General features: G+C 38.6%; 1 protein-coding gene across 1 annotated transcript in view; it reads right to left on the reverse strand.

Annotated features, from left to right (window-relative positions):
- LOC133652749 (citron Rho-interacting kinase-like) overlaps nt 1-14325 on the reverse strand; it is a 66412-nt gene extending 52087 nt beyond the window's left edge. The window contains exon 1 of the mRNA XM_062051801.1: nt 14282-14325. The gene's annotated coding sequence lies outside the window, so the exon portion shown is untranslated. The remainder of the gene's footprint in view (nt 1-14281) is intronic.
- Nucleotides 14326-18016: the final 3691 nt, after the last annotated feature.

The following is an 18016-nucleotide window of genomic DNA, read 5'->3' on the forward strand; positions in this document are numbered from 1 at the left end:
AGAGGGTCAAATGTGTGAGAAAATTAAAGCAGACAGTGTTGACAAACAATGTTGTAATCGTGTGTGGGAACCACAGGTGCAGAAACACAAAAGAAGAATCCCTGTGGGATGCAGAAACTGGCAGAGAAATTTTTCGTGCAACGTTCATATTGTTGTTACTCAGCCAGCGTTTGTGGGTCTGATGGACCCGTTGCATTTTGTGGCTTTTAATGCCTCACAATCAAACACCTTTATGTTAAAATCCTGAAAAGATGTTTATTGATTCCTTCAGGAGAGTTCCCTCAGGAAAATTAACCCTTGTGTAATGTTCATACTGTTACTCAGCCAGCGCTTGTGGGTCTGATGGACCCGTTGCATTTTGTGGCTTGTAATGCCTCACAATCAAACACCTTTATGTTAAAATACTGAACAGATGTTTATTGGGGTAAGGTAAACATCTGTTCAGATGTTTACAGATGTTTATTGGGATAAGGTAAACATCTGTTCAGTATTTTAACATAAAAGTGTTTGATTGTGAGGCATTAAAAGCCACAAAATGCAACGGGTCCATCAGACCCTGGCTGAGTAACAACAATATGAACATTACACAAGGGTTAATCTTCCTGAGGGAACTCTCCTGAAGGAATCAATAAAGTACTATCTATCTATTTATCATGATTATATGACAATATCAGCAAAATAATACAATTATTAAATTTTATTACATACTATTGCATTGTAATAATGGTGCAAAATAACTAAACAATAGCAAAAACTACCGTATTTTTCGGACTATAAAGCGCACTTGAAATCCTTTCATTTTCTCAAAAATCGACAATGCGCCTTATAACACGGTGCGCCTAATGTATGGAAGAATTCAGGTTGTGCTTACCCACCTCGAAGCAATTTTATTTGGTACATGGTGTAATGATAAGTGTGACCAGTAGATGGTAGTCACACATAAGAGATACGTGTAGACTGCAATATGACGGCAGTAAACACCAAAACTTTAGATGTTCCATTGAAAATGGCGCTTGTGGGTCTGATGGACCCGTTGCATTCTGTGGCTTTTAATGCCTCACAATCAAACACTTTTATGTTAAAATACTGAACAGATGTTTACCTTATCCCAATAAACATCTGTTCAGATGTTTACCTTATCCCAATAAACATCTGTTCAGTATTTTAACATAAAGGTGTTTGATTGTGAGGCATTAAAAGCCACAAAATGCAACGGGTCCATCAGACCCACAAGCGCTGGCTGAGTAACAACAATATGAACATTACACAAGGGTTAATTTTCCTGAGGGAACTCTCCTGAAGGAATCAATAAAGTACTATCTACCTATTTATCATGATTATATGACAATATCAGCAAAATAATACAATTATTACATTTTATTACATACTATTGCATTGTAATAATGGTGCAAAATAACTAAACAATAGCAAAAACTACCGTATTTTTCGGACTATAAAGCGCACTTGAAATCCTTTCATTTTCTCAAAAATCGACAATGCGCCTTATAACACGGTGCGCCTAATGTATGGAAGAATTCTGGTTGTGCTTACCCACCTCGAAGCAATTTTATTTGGTACATGGTGTAATGATAAGTGTGACCAGTAGATGGTAGTCACACATAAGAGATACGTGTAGACTGCAATATGACGGCAGTAAACACCAAAACTTTAGATGTTCCATTGAAAATGGCGCTTGTGGGTCTGATGGACCCGTTGCCTTCTGTGGCTTTTAATGCCTCACAATCAAACACTTTTATGTTAAAATACTGAACAGATGTTTACCTTATCCCAATAAACATCTGTTCAGATGTTTACCTTATCCCAATAAACATCTGTTCAGTATTTTAACATAAAGGTGTTTGATTGTGAGGCATTAAAAGCCACAAAATGCAACGGGTCCATCAGACCCACAAGCGCTGGCTGAGTAACAACAATATGAACATTACACAAGGGTTAATTTTCCTGAGGGAACTCTCCTGAAGGAATCAATAAAGTACTATCTACCTATTTATCATGATTATATGACAATATCAGCAAAATAATACAATTCTTACATTTTATTACATACTATTGCATTGTAATAAATTGCAAAATAACTAAACAATAGCAAAAACTACCGTATTTTTCGGACTATAAAGCGCACTTGAAATCCTTTCATTTTCTCAAAAATCGACAATGCGCCTTATAACACGGTGCGCCTAATGTATGGAAGAATTCTGGTTGTGCTTACCCACCTCGAAGCAATTTTATTTGGTACATGGTGTAATGATAAGTGTGACCAGTAGATGGTAGTCACACATAAGAGATACGTGTAGACTGCAATATGACGGCAGTAAACACCAAAACTTTAGATGTTCCATTGAAAATGGCGCTTGTGGGTCTGATGGACCCGTTGCCTTCTGTGGCTTTTAATGCCTCACAATCAAACACTTTTATGTTAAAATACTGAACAGATGTTTACCTTATCCCAATAAACATCTGTTCAGATGTTTACCTTATCCCAATAAACATCTGTTCAGTATTTTAACATAAAGGTGTTTGATTGTGAGGCATTAAAAGCCACAAAATGCAACGGGTCCATCAGACCCACAAGCGCTGGCTGAGTAACAACAATATGAACATTACACAAGGGTTAATTTTCCTGAGGGAACTCTCCTGAAGGAATCAATAAAGTACTATCTATCTATTTATCATGATTATATGACAATAGCAGCAAAATAATACAATTATTAAATTTTATTACATACTATTGCATTGTAATAATGGTGCAAAATAACTAAACAATAGCAAAAACTACCGTATTTTTCGGACTATAAAGCGCACTTGAAATCCTTTCATTTTCTCAAAAATCGACAATGCGCCTTATAACACGGTGCACCTAATGTATGGAAGAATTCAGGTTGTGCTTACCCACCTCGAAGCAATTTTATTTGGTACATGGTGTAATGATAAGTGTGACCAGTAGATGGTAGTCACACATAAGAGATACGTGTAGACTGCAATATGACGGCAGTAAACACCAAAACTTTAGATGTTCCATTGAAAATGGCGCTTGTGGGTCTGATGGACCCGTTGCATTCTGTGGCTTTTAATGCCTCACAATCAAACACTTTTATGTTAAAATACTGAACAGATGTTTACCTTATCCCAATAAACATCTGTTCAGATGTTTACCTTATCCCAATAAACATCTGTTCAGTATTTTAACATAAAGGTGTTTGATTGTGAGGCATTAAAAGCCACAAAATGCAACGGGTCCATCAGACCCACAAGCGCTGGCTGAGTAACAACAATATGAACATTACACAAGGGTTAATTTTCCTGAGGGAACTCTCCTGAAGGAATCAATAAAGTACTATCTACCTATTTATCATGATTATATGACAATATCAGCAAAATAATACAATTATTACATTTTATTACATACTATTGCATTGTAATAATGGTGCAAAATAACTAAACAATAGCAAAAACTACCGTATTTTTCGGACTATAAAGCGCACTTGAAATCCTTTCATTTTCTCAAAAATCGACAATGCGCCTTATAACACGGTGCGCCTAATGTATGGAAGAATTCTGGTTGTGCTTACCCACCTCGAAGCAATTTTATTTGGTACATGGTGTAATGATAAGTGTGACCAGTAGATGGTAGTCACACATAAGAGATACGTGTAGACTGCAATATGACGGCAGTAAACACCAAAACTTTAGATGTTCCATTGAAAATGGCGCTTGTGGGTCTGATGGACCCGTTGCCTTCTGTGGCTTTTAATGCCTCACAATCAAACACTTTTATGTTAAAATACTGAACAGATGTTTACCTTATCCCAATAAACATCTGTTCAGATGTTTACCTTATCCCAATAAACATCTGTTCAGTATTTTAACATAAAGGTGTTTGATTGTGAGGCATTAAAAGCCACAAAATGCAACGGGTCCATCAGACCCACAAGCGCTGGCTGAGTAACAACAATATGAACATTACACAAGGGTTAATTTTCCTGAGGGAACTCTCCTGAAGGAATCAATAAAGTACTATCTACCTATTTATCATGATTATATGACAATATCAGCAAAATAATACAATTCTTACATTTTATTACATACTATTGCATTGTAATAAATTGCAAAATAACTAAACAATAGCAAAAACTACCGTATTTTTCGGACTATAAAGCGCACTTGAAATCCTTTCATTTTCTCAAAAATCGACAATGCGCCTTATAACACGGTGCGCCTAATGTATGGAAGAATTCTGGTTGTGCTTACCCACCTCGAAGCAATTTTATTTGGTACATGGTGTAATGATAAGTGTGACCAGTAGATGGTAGTCACACATAAGAGATACGTGTAGACTGCAATATGACGGCAGTAAACACCAAAACTTTAGATGTTCCATTGAAAATGGCGCTTGTGGGTCTGATGGACCCGTTGCCTTCTGTGGCTTTTAATGCCTCACAATCAAACACTTTTATGTTAAAATACTGAACAGATGTTTACCTTATCCCAATAAACATCTGTTCAGATGTTTACCTTATCCCAATAAACATCTGTTCAGTATTTTAACATAAAGGTGTTTGATTGTGAGGCATTAAAAGCCACAAAATGCAACGGGTCCATCAGACCCACAAGCGCTGGCTGAGTAACAACAATATGAACATTACACAAGGGTTAATTTTCCTGAGGGAACTCTCCTGAAGGAATCAATAAAGTACTATCTACCTATTTATCATGATTATATGACAATATCAGCAAAATAATACAATTATTACATTTTATTACATACTATTGCATTGTAATAATGGTGCAAAATAACTAAACAATAGCAAAAACTACCGTATTTTTCGGACTATAAAGCGCACTTGAAATCCTTTCATTTTCTCAAAAATCGACAATGCGCCTTATAACACGGTGCGCCTAATGTATGGAAGAATTCTGGTTGTGCTTACCCACCTCGAAGCAATTTTATTTGGTACATGGTGTAATGATAAGTGTGACCAGTAGATGGTAGTCACACATAAGAGATACGTGTAGACTGCAATATGACGGCAGTAAACACCAAAACTTTAGATGTTCCATTGAAAATGGCGCTTGTGGGTCTGATGGACCCGTTGCATTCTGTGGCTTTTAATGCCTCACAATCAAACACTTTTATGTTAAAATACTGAACAGATGTTTACCTTATCCCAATAAACATCTGTTCAGATGTTTACCTTATCCCAATAAACATCTGTTCAGTATTTTAACATAAAGGTGTTTGATTGAGGCATTAAAAGCCACAAAATGCAACGGGTCCATCAGACCCACAAGCTCTGGCTGAGTAACAACAATATGAACATTACACAAGGGTTAATTTTCCTGAGGGAACTCTCCTGAAGGAATCAATAAAGTACTATCTACCTATTTATCATGATTATATGACAATATCAGCAAAATAATACAATTATTACATTTTATTACATACTATTGCATTGTAATAATGGTGCAAAATAACTAAACAATAGCAAAAACTACCGTATTTTTCGGACTATAAAGCGCACTTGAAATCCTTTCATTTTCTCAAAAATCGACAATGCGCCTTATAACACGGTGCGCCTAATGTATGGAAGAATTCTGGTTGTGCTTACCCACCTCGAAGCAATTTTATTTGGTACATGGTGTAATGATAAGTGTGACCATGCAAATCCAATTAATCTGTTCCAGTCACCCAAAAATATGAACCCAAAACACATTTAATAGAGAATAATTATAGTTTTACATACAAAAACAAAGTGAAATACATAAAAATGACAAACTAAATGGAAACAAGACGTTTCAACATAACTTTTACCTTTATTGAAGATTGTCGTTGGCAAAAACGACAAGGAGCAGATGCCGCATTCAGACTTTGCTACGAGTTCTTTCTTGAATGTAGTAAGTGAAGTAAACTATATTTATATAGCGCTTTTCTCTGGTAACTCAAAGCACTTTACATAGTGAAACAAGTGTAGATGGCACTGGGAGCAGGTGGGTAAAGTGTCTTGCCCAAGGACACAGCGACAGTGACTAGAATGGTGGAAACGGGGCTCGAACCTGGAACCCTCAAGTTACTGCCACGGCCAGTCTACCAACTGAGCTATGCCGCCCTTTTTTGTCACCTTTTTTTAAATCAAAGTACTGGCACTCATAATTTCCTCTGCCTCAGGTTGGATTATTTTGCCGTCGTACTCAACAACAACAAAAAATCTGAGTCACCAATGCATAGGATTCTTAGTATGGGAACTTAATTCAAACTGACTAGTTTGTTATGAGACATGTGTGGCTGTACAATAACCAAGAAAGTATACTAAAAACCGGGGCAAAATTTTCACAGATAAACCAAATCACACGAAAATTGAGGCGTACGAAAATCTCTGAGGTCACTTTTTCCGTGATAACAATATACAACTAAAGGATGTCCTCAGTTTATGTACTGTGTTAGGATGTATCATGTTAGGATGTATCATGTTATGACATATCGTGTTACGACGTATTGTGTTACGACGTATTGTGTAATGGCGTATCATCGTATGAGCTATCCTGTTACATATCATGTTACAATGAAATGTGTTACGACGATGCATGTTACAATGAAACGAAACGTGTTGCGACGAAACGTGTTGCGACGAAACGTGTTACAACTCTTATGTTACTTATGAACTGAAATCCGACCTAACCACTAAGGTTCGTAAATACAAGCCTCGTCTAAGAGCATGTGATCCGCGAAAGACTACGTAGCCAAGTCTAGCGTAACTGAGGAAAGACAACATTCCTTTTGTACTTTTTCTTTAACTTTTTGGCAATTATGTCTCCGAGATATTTTTAAGTGTTCTTTCTTAATCCATAGTCATGTTTAAAGCAGCTAGTCATTTCCCAAGTGAACTCTTTGGGTTTTTCTTCTTATGTCCGCTGGTAAATTATTTTGTTTTGTCATAAGGGCTCCGGTTTGTCGTCTCACAGAGCTGTTTTAGCCAGATTCTTATCTGTTTTGAAGTAGTAGCTGCATTTCTTTCTACATAAGCTGACTCTTTTTGTTTGAATTCAGACCTCGCTTGCTGACGCTATTGTTGCGTTGTAAGGGCTGGTCTCCTAAAGCTTTAGTAAAACTTGGCCAAGTACTAGTCTGTCTCCAAGGTCCTTTTTACTCAACATATGTGTCATTCAAAATAACTTGGGTTGGATCAGCGTGTTTTATTCTCTGAGGAAGAGGAGGAAGACTGATCGCTCGCAATAGAGTGCATCAGAGCCATCGCCAGACGTGAAATTAGACATTAGAAAATGCTCAGAAAGGGGAGACATACAGGATCATTTAGACTGTCCATCGTAATCTTAAACCCGATTCGAAATACCTAAATGTTGTGCTGCACAGAAAGCATGTCAGGGGCCAGAGCACCTGACAATGAAGCTAGTCTTAGGGAGCTGACTCGCAACAGGCCTAGTAAACACGTACGACAGGCTAATCGCACCACCAGCTATGCAAACATAGTTGTACAAGTCGGCTCCAATGACACTAGAATGAGACAGTCAGACATTACAAAGAGGAGCATAGCTTGTAATCTCGCTAGAAAGATGTTCCGGCATCAAGTACTTGTCTCTGGCCCCCTGCCTGCGAGAGGCAATGATGTAAGGTATAGCAGATTGGTCTCGCTTAACAAGTGGATCGCTGGTTTTTGTAGAGAACAGGGACTAACATTTATTGATAATCGGCCCTCTTTCTGGGGAAACCCGGGCTTGCTCAGGAGAGACGGCATTCACCCAAACCGGGAAAGTGCCATCACTCTCTCCAGAAATATAGACCACTACGTTATTAGTTAATGAGGTCATTAGAGACAACAATCTTAACATCATTGGTCTCAGCGAAACCTGGCTAAAACCAGATGAAATTTTCCCGCTTAACGAGGCATCTCTTCCTAACTATACGAGTGCACATGTTGACCCCTCCACCCTTAATTGTGATTAAGGGCTATGTAAGTAAACTTTGATTGATTGATTGATTGATTTATATACTTCTTTTTGACAAAAACTCACCTCAGGCTTTGGGGTCTGAAAAGATTTGAATGAAAGACAATAGTAGTTTTTTCTTTTGTTTACTGTATTTTACATTGTTGAATGTATCCTACTGGTACGTAATAAAATGGAATAACTAATATTTTGTTGGTATTGTTACATTGTCCTATGTTGTTGTATTTATATAATTTTCAATTGTACACATATAGCCCTGTGTGTATACCGTATTTTTCGGACTATAAGTCGCAGTTTTTTTCATAGTTTGGCCGGGAGTGCGACTTATACTCAGGAGCGGCTTATGTGTGAAATTATTAACACATTACCATAAAATATCAAATAATATTATTTAGCTCATTCACATAAGAGACTAGACGTATAAGATTTCATGGGATTTAGCGATTGGGAGTGACAGATTGTTTGGTAAACGTATAGCATGTTCTATATGTTATAGTTGTTTGAATGACTCTTACCATAACATGTTACGTTAACATACCAGGCACGTTCTCAGTTGGTTATTTATTCGTCATATAACGTACACTTATTCAGCCTGTTGTTCACTATTCTTTATTTATTTTAAATTGCCTTTCAAATGTCTATTCTTGGTGTTGGCTTTTATCAAATAAATTTCCCCAAAAAATGGGACTTATACTCCAGTGCGACTTATAAATGTTTTTTTCCTTCTATATTATGCATTTTCGGCCGGTGCGACTTATACTCCAGAGCGACTTATACTCCGAAAAATACGGTATATATTTTACACTGTTTGAATCCAAAATTCCAAATTCTGTAAATACACACTTTTACAAAATTCTTATTTTTAAAAATCATAAAAGACATGCATGGTACAGTAATTTCACCCAGGGAAAATAATGGTGAGATTAAATCTTTAAGGGCCCAAAGTAATGTATGTACTCAGTCACATACTAATAAATAGGACAGTGAAGCCAAGGTAAAGTTGATAATTTTGCAGTGGTGTGTTCCAAAGAAGCTTACAATAATTTGCTTTACATGCTTAATGTAGTTTTGTTAAACACATTTGGAATAAACTAAACCAAGACCACCATGACCCACTCAACCATACAGTAACTGCAACAATACTGCAACTGTGGAAACACTGCCACCCAATGGCAACTATATTGTACACTGTACAATATACAGTACAGTATAGTCCATCCATCCATTTTCTACAGCCTGTCCGTCTCGGGGTCGGGGGTGCTGGAACCTATCCCAGCTGCACTCAGGTGGAGTAGTATGATGGCCATTTGGAGGCTTGAAAAGACTGTTGTATAAAAGAGTATTTAGATTATTTTTAGTGTTTAAAGGTTTGTCTAACGATAACTAAGGACAATGACAAAGTGTACTCAATGTCTATAACCTCCCAATTTTTAATCAGTTTAAAAAAAGGTTCTGATATTGTAGCAGGGCAGTCATCAAATATTTGGTCTCTATGCAGCTGTAAACATTTAAAAAAACAAGATGCACATTTCTGTCGCCAGAAAATAAAATGTATGACTAAAATTAAATTGTAAAAAAATGTATTTAGTAAACTGTCCGGTTGATACCTAAATTATCACCATCAACAAACTTCATTGCAGACTCCAACATCCAAAAAGACATATAATCATATACAGTACATAAAACAAAACATACACTATAAAAGGCATTAGATTACATGATATTAAAAAGGGACAAGCGGTAGAAAATGGATGGATGGATGGATATTAAAAATAGGCGTGTGTGCATATTCAGTAAAAGGCCTTTAATAGATAAGAGCAGCAAGTACCTAACAGAACTACACCCAGGATTAGTCAACTGTACAATAAGACTATTCTGGGACCTCTGCAGTCTACTTATACAAAATTGTAAATTGAATCAGTTCTCTCAGGTAGCGTAGAAGGTGTTTAACTCTAAATCACAAAAAATCTTGCTGGCACTTTTACCCCTGGGCAGGATTCTGAGATAGTCATTGTATGCAACCTGGAGTTTGCGCAAATTCTCTTTCTTATACCTCACCCAGAGGGCGGCCGTGTACAAGGCCGCACTAATGCACGGGTTTACATGGGTTTTTTTTATTTCAAACTGTGTTTTTTGTTGTGTATTGGGGTGGGGTTGTGGAGGTCTGGGGGATAAACCCTCTTAGCTCCAGGGCCCATATCATTACCATACATACAAGGGCCAAATGGCCAAACCGTCAGCATACATAAAGCGGTTAATTTAGGTATTCCCCATTACGCACCCTGTGCTACGATCTCTCAACTGCCTTGACAGGTCATCCATATACAGGCTGAACAGACCTGGTGATAGAAACCCACCCTGTCGTACACCATTGTGAACTCTGAGGGGAGGTGATAAAATACTCCCTGCACATGCCTGTCATAACAATATGCCAGCATACATATAATGCTATCCGGAACACCCTTCTGCGTCAGCTTGATGAAGTGTTTGTGATGGTTGACTCTGTCAAATGCCTTAGATGCATCAATAAAGCCTACCAAAATTGTTGAGCCCTGCCCCCTGTACTTTTCTATTGCTCTTTTAAAGCCAAATTGGTTGTCAAATAAGATCCCTAAATCTATCTATTATCACACTTCCTAGCACCTTAGACCAGTAGTGTCAAACGTACTGCCCGCGGAACGGTTCAGGCCTGGGAACAGGTTTTGTACAGTCCGCAGCCCGCGAAATGTGTTTGCTAAGTACAAAAATGATCTGAATTTTTTAATGAAATAAACTGCTGTGCTAAATATGTTCACTGGTTGTCACAATTGCAATTATGTTAGGCAAGCTGACAGTTTGTACCAGTGCCAAGCAAGTGGTGCAAGGTAAAGCGTGGCAGCGTCTCCTCCCCCTCGACCCAAATGAAACAAAAAAAACTTGCCGTTTACATCTTCTGCTTCGAACACATTGTTTTTAGGCACCCTCAATGCCCCAAAATGTGTCTACAATAAAAAGAAAAATTAACGCAGAGTGTAACTCAACTTCTTGAATAGTTTCTACCTCCGTTTCTTATGGTTTGAGTTAGCACAGGGTGATTATATGGACATGACAAATGAGGTATTTAATGCCTAGAAGAGTTTTTATTTATTTTTGTTTTTGTTCACTCCTAAGATAGGCTGTAGTTTAAAGTTTGATGGCTTTGTAGATACACAAAGACAAGGTCTGAGTTCATTGTCTTTTTGAAAGTACACCAATTTTTTTCCTCAGAATTTTCAACTAACTTGGAGTGCTTTGTCAAGAGGATTATTTTTTATTTGTACATTTTCAGAATGTGCTTGTTCTATTTTGGGCCAAAGTAAAACTAACAAAATGATGTGAAGTTGTCTTTATTTTTAAGTAATCATGCCATGATTTTCCCACTTGGAAATAGATCTTCCTCAATGTGTCCACTGAGCTAAAATGAGATTGACAACCCTGCCTTAGACAGTACGCTAGCTAGGGCGATGGGTCAATAATTGTCCATAAAATTATTTTTTTGATGTTATTTATTTAGAATTATTTTGTTGAATCGTTGTTATGTGCCTAGTATCAACATGTTATTTTGCCTAAATATCATAGACATTTGTTATGTATTTGCGAATTCTATTAAAACATTCACTCTAGCCCTGTTACTCAAATTAGTCATCTTCGGTGTAAGAACCTTGTAAAGAAACTAAATGAAATTACCTGAGATGTGCCAATACATTGTATAGTTCCATGTGTACCATCAGATTTAGAGCAGAAAAACAGCATTTTTTTTGTTTATTTTCAAAGAGCTACATGTTAGAATAATTATGTTTATATCATCACACAACTTTTATGCTTAAGGGCCGTTGCTATAATTATTCTCAATTGTGCTGAAGTGGTATTTTTCTTTGTCTGTGCAAAACTGGCAATCCAAAAGATTGCAAGACAGTCTGGTATCATTGTTTGTGTCCAGGAACGGCCTGCTGACTGCCAAGGCCGAACACCGCCGTGACGTAGACAGAGCAGAGACAAGGCGATATCACCAGCGTCAACACATTTGCATTTATATATAATCATATATTGTGTCTAACTGTAGTTGTCGAGATTACCCCCTTCCCTCAGCGACAGGTTCAGTGATGTAAACAGCGACCTCCCAAATAAATAGAGGAAGCACGCGGGCTGGACTTTTAGAACGTAGTTTGGATCTGTAATTAGAATACAGCCCAAAACACGTGTCTCCTCATTGAGCCAAATTGAACTCTGTCTCTGCATGATTCCTTGCTTCTCGTCTGTTTAATAGATGTCATCAGTGTTTGAACCTGACACTACAACAAGCGAACGGCACAGATTGAATGGCCCAAATACAGTTTAGCTAAGTGATAATCTCAAATGCTATACAGTTTAAGGACCTTTTGTTTATGCAACTGCTGATTATATTTTTTACAAGATAGTAAGCTACAGTTCTTGTGAGGGTACTAATGTATAATGGACTACAATAATCTGCAGCATATCTTCATACCTGAACAAAAAGCCAATAAGGTAGCAGTAAACAATTAAAAATGTGCCTTCATTGCAGTAAATATGTATTTGTTAGTGTACACTGTGTTTATGTTTACATGTTTTTGTTCAATTGTGGTCATCATAACACATTAGACTAATGAGGATTACGTAGGCTTCTGATGATTTTAGAGGAAATCACCCATTATCCATCAATGGCATGGAAACCCCCCACGACCTCCAATTGGCCCCTGAAGCTAAGAGACTGTGGACCAGCAGGCTGTGACCCACTTCTTTTGTGACTCGACTTTATCAGCTCAAAAGGCTTTGTTTGTAATCATTCATCATCACTGCCCCCCACATTCCGACCTCATCGCTACCCCTTCATCCTTAAGCACCATTACTGCGTTCATTCAGCCGTCGTATACATGAGGACTTGTGGTTCTTTACCATTCTCCCTTTATCCTATTAGTAAACAAACCACCAGAACAGAAGAAAAAATATATATAATACATTGCTGCATTCATCTGAGTCTAGTCAGGGAGGTGACCAAGAACCCAATGGTCTTTCTGTCAGGGCTGCAGCATTCCACTGTGAAGAGAGGAGAACCTTCCAGAAGGGCAACCATCCATGCAGCAATCCACGAATCAGGCCTGTATGTTATCATGGCCAGACGGAAGCCATTTCTTGGTAAAACGTTTGCCAAAATGCACCTGAAATACTCGAAGACCATGAGAAACAAAATGATCTGGTCTGATGAGACAAGGATTGATATCTTTGGCGTGAATGCCAGACATCATGTTTGGAAGAAACCAGGAACCGCTCATCACCAGGTCAATACCATCCCTACAGTGAAGCATAGTAGAGGCAGCATCATGCTGTGGGGATGGTTTTCAGCGGCAGGAACTTGGGAGATTAGTCAGGATAGAGGGAAACATGAATGCAACAATGTACTGTGACATCCTTGATGAAAACCAACACTTTCTAGCCAACCCGATGTAGTTTGAACGATGCTGCAAAGAAAAATGGGCGAAACTGCCCAAAGATAGGTGTGCCAAGCTTGTGGCATGGTATTCACAAAGACTTGAGGCTGTAATTTCTGCCAAAGGTGCAACAACAAAGTATTGAGCAAAGTGTAAATCTAATTTTTAAATTAACAATGCAAACATTTTTGTAAAAACCTTTTCACGTTGTCATTATGTGTTATTGTATGTAGAATTTTGGGGACAAAAATAAACTTCTTCCGTTTTGGAATAAGGCAGTAATATAATAATATATGTAAAAAAAAAAAAAAGTGAAGCGCTGTGAATACTTTCCGAATACACTGTATATGTCACCCAGGATTTTTTTCTGTCAAGACAGAATGCTGAGTGTACATCAATGACAAATTAAATGCATTTTTTATTACAGCAAATGACTACAATGAGACAAAGAGTGAAACATTTAAAGGGGTCTGACCCAGTTCTAGCCCACACCTAGCATACATGCTAATTAGCGATTATTAGCATACTAAAAAAAACATCATTTACTTGTTAAACTATGCCATAAGACAGGTGGAAAAATCATCACATAGTAGCAAGCACAGGAAATACACAATTAGTTAGTTATATGGGTGAAAGTTAACTAAATGAAAACATAAATATTGCTTCTGCACTGCTAGCATAAAACCGGGAAATAAGAGAATGTCATCCAACAATGTCACTCGACAGTACATGTTTCAACAAGTTCGTAATAAACATCAATCATACTGTAAACCCCGCTTAGTGAGGAAACACGAATGAAACAAGAATACAAGCATTGGAATATCAACCTTACTCACTTGAATTTGGCTCCACATGGTGAAAATAGTGACGCGGTGCTTGGAGGACGTCTGGTGCTGAACAGTGTCGTCACCTCCTCAGTAAGGAGCGTTGCCATTGGCTGTTGTAAAAGTCGCGAGAAGTCGCTAAATGACGTCATTGCCTGATAGTAGCGATAAAAAGGGAGTATATTTTTTTTTATAAATGCTACGTTTATTTAGAACTGCAAACGAACATTCGTCTGTTGAATTTTGTTTTAATTTAAATCAGTTTTATTCTGCATTGTTTAATTGAGTGAAGACACCATAAGGATTTCGAAAGTAGCCAGATTTAGGATCAAAGTGCCAACTGCTAATTGACACAATGTAGAGTTGAATTTGAAACTGCTTGCATGGATGACTTAAACCCGACTTTTAACTATACTGTTAGAGCTGGTTTACTCTACATAGATTGAAAAATACTCTATCCATCCATCCATCTTCTTCCGCTTATCCAAGGTCGGGTCGCGGGGGCAGCAGCCTAAGTAGGGAAGCCCAGACTTTCCTCTCCCCAGCCACATTGTCCAGCTCTTCCCGGGGGATCCCGAGGTGTTCCAAGGCCAGCCGGGAGACATAGTCTTTCCAACGTGTCCTGGGTCTTCCCCGTGGCCTCCTACCGGTCGGACGTGCCCGAAACACCTCCCTAGGGAGGCGGTCGGGTGGCATCCTGACCAGATGCCCGAGCAGCGGCTTTACTTTGAGCTCCCCCCGGATGGCAGAGCTTCTCACCCTATCTCTAAGGGAGAGCCCCGCCACCCGGCGAAGGAAACTCATTTCGGCCGCTTGTACCCGTGATCTTGTCCTTTCGGTCATAACCCAAAGCTCATGACCATAGGTGAGGATGGGAACGTAGATCGACCGGTAAATTGAGAGCTTTGCCTTCCGGCTCAGCTCCTTCTTCACCACAACGGATCGATACAGCGTCCGCATTACTGAAGACGCCACACCGATCCGCCTGTCGATCTCTCGATCCACTCTTCCCTCACTCGTTAACAAGACTCCTAGGTACTTGAACTCCTCCACTTGGGGCAGGGTCTCCTCCCCAACCCGGAGATGGCATTCCACCCTTTTCCGGGCAAGAACCATGGACTCGGACTTGGAGGTGCTGATTCTCATCCCAGTCGCTCCACACTCGGCTGTGAGCTGAAGATCCTGGCCAGATGAAGCCATCAGGACCACATCATCTGCAAATATTAGAGACCTAATCCTGCAGCCACCAAACCGGATCCCCTCAACGCCTTGACTGCACCTAGAAATTCTGTCAATAAAAGTTATGAACAGAATCAGTGACAAAGGGCAGCCTTGGTGGAGTCCAACCCTCACTGGAAACGTGTCCGACTTACTGCCGGCAAACACTTATGCACCCTCAAGGACCCTGCCGAGAGTATAGAGCTGGTCCACAGTTCCACGACCAGGACGAAAACCACACTGTTCCTCCTGAATCCGAGGTTCGACTATCCGGCGTAGCCTCCTCTCCAGTACACCTGAATATACCTTACCGGGAAGGCTAAATAAAATACTCTATTTAGGTTAAAATCGGTTGACCCTGAAATATTGACACACCATTGTTTTACTGTGTAGTGACAAGAATGAATTAAGGAATGAGATGCAAGAAGATACAGTAATTCCCACAACCTCTTCCTAGATATGGATACAACTAAAGAGGTTATGGTAGACTATGGGCAGTCAAAGTAACAACACACACCTCTTCACATAGATGGAACGACTGTGGAGAGAGTCAACAGCCATACCTCACAGGTTTACACTGACGACAACCTCAACAGCAAACACAACAATAACAACAACAACAACAATAGAGCAACATCAGCAAATAGGATATGTAAAAATATGATGGTAAAAGTGATAGCAAAGAAGCAGTTAGTAAAATAAATAATACAGAAATGACAATGAGCATTATTCAATCAATCAATCAATCAATGTTTACTCATAAATCCCGAGTGTCTCAAAGGGCTGCACAAGCCACAACGACATCCTCGGCTCAGATCCCACATCGGGGCAAGAAAAAACTCAACCCAATGGGATAACAATGAGAAACCTTGGAGGGGACCGCAGATTATTACACTACAAATGGAGCAATACAAATACCAATAGAAATAGCACTATTGATAATGAATAATACCAATAATTTACCTCTATTATCAACAATACAGTTGTTCAAATGCAACAATACATATACGTAATGATAACTAGAGATACAAAAGAAAGCAGAAAAATAGAGGGGAAGAAAGAGAAGCCAGCTTTATTAACCTTGTAGATTGTTAAAGTAACAATAGGTTAAGCTTGGTCAGTGTGCCATGTGTTACCCAGTTTACCCTAGGGCAACAACGTTAATTTATGATTGATGAAACGTGATTATATGCATGAGTGTATGCAGGCACGTGCACACATAGGGCCCAATGGGTGCTTGAGCCCCTGCCCTTTTTTGCCTCTTCTTAAAAAGTGCCCTCTGCCTGTGTGTGTGTGGTTTTTTTTCTTTAAACAACATTAATAAATTCCTGTCAGGGATGTAAAAAAAACAACAAAAACTCCACGTTTTCTTGTAATACGGGGTTGTTTGAGCCTGCCGCTTCGGCCAGAGAGAGAGAGAGAGAGAGAGAGAGAGGGCGAGTGAGTGAGTAAGTGAGAGGAGAGAGAGCCAACTGCGCCTCTGAGGAGACGTGACAGTGGAGCAACTTGAACCTGTGAGTTATGGTCTAGTCGCCGTCCACTTATTCAGCATCTAATATGGGTAATATTTCAGAAAAACGCTGTATTATTCTATTATTCAATGTGTCAGCTTCTGTTTTTGCCGGACGTCGGAGCACGGCGCATCAATTGAGCACGGCACATCAAGTCCGCACAGTACAAAATAAAACACCGGGTTAATTTTCAAAATAAAATGCACTGTGTTTACGGCGGATCACATTTCTCTCACAGTATAGGTTTAGATATAAAGTTTATTGTGACTTTGCTATTACTGTGTGGGTTAACAAAAAAATAATAATAATAACAATAATAATAAGAATAATAATGATAATAATAATAATAATTATTATTATTATTAATAATAATAATACTAATAATTTCAGCATTCTGGGGATATAAGATGTAGGTTATCTGTTAGGAATATTACCACCTGTATTTAAACTTGATTCATGTTGATGATGTTGCTTCTTAATGCATGGTAAAATTGATGATTTCACAGCATTTCATGGAAGCCCTGAATTTACATCGAGGAGCATATTTGGGTATGGGTGGCCTCCATCCTACAGCCCTCTACTGGCCCCTGGTCCATATTTTTGGCCCTGTATTGCGTTTCAGTTGTTTAGTCTGAGCACTAAGTGAGAAAGACCATGAGTTACAACTTGATGGTGTTTTCATCAAGAAGAAGGACAGATTTTCACATTGAAGTTTTTTCCATTTGGGTATTTATTTTTGTATTTTTTTTCAAAGTTCATGTTGCACTGTTCAATGTTCAATATTAAAGTGCTTATCTTTAACAATAAATAGCCTAATAATAAACCAGTGTTTTGTTGCTTTTCATGTCTTCCAAGCCTATGATAATGTGAATTAACTCATTATGACCATAATTTGTTGACACAAAATAAATGGCAATCACTTTTACCTACAAAGGACACACAGCTAAGTAGTTAGCTTCCTATTAGCATTAATTTCCATATTGTGTAAAGGACCCAAAAAAAATGTTCTGCCCTTTTC

This window comes from Entelurus aequoreus, linkage group LG06 (genome assembly GCF_033978785.1).
Source record: "Entelurus aequoreus isolate RoL-2023_Sb linkage group LG06, RoL_Eaeq_v1.1, whole genome shotgun sequence".
In the NCBI taxonomy this organism is placed as follows: domain Eukaryota; kingdom Metazoa; phylum Chordata; class Actinopteri; order Syngnathiformes; family Syngnathidae; genus Entelurus; species Entelurus aequoreus.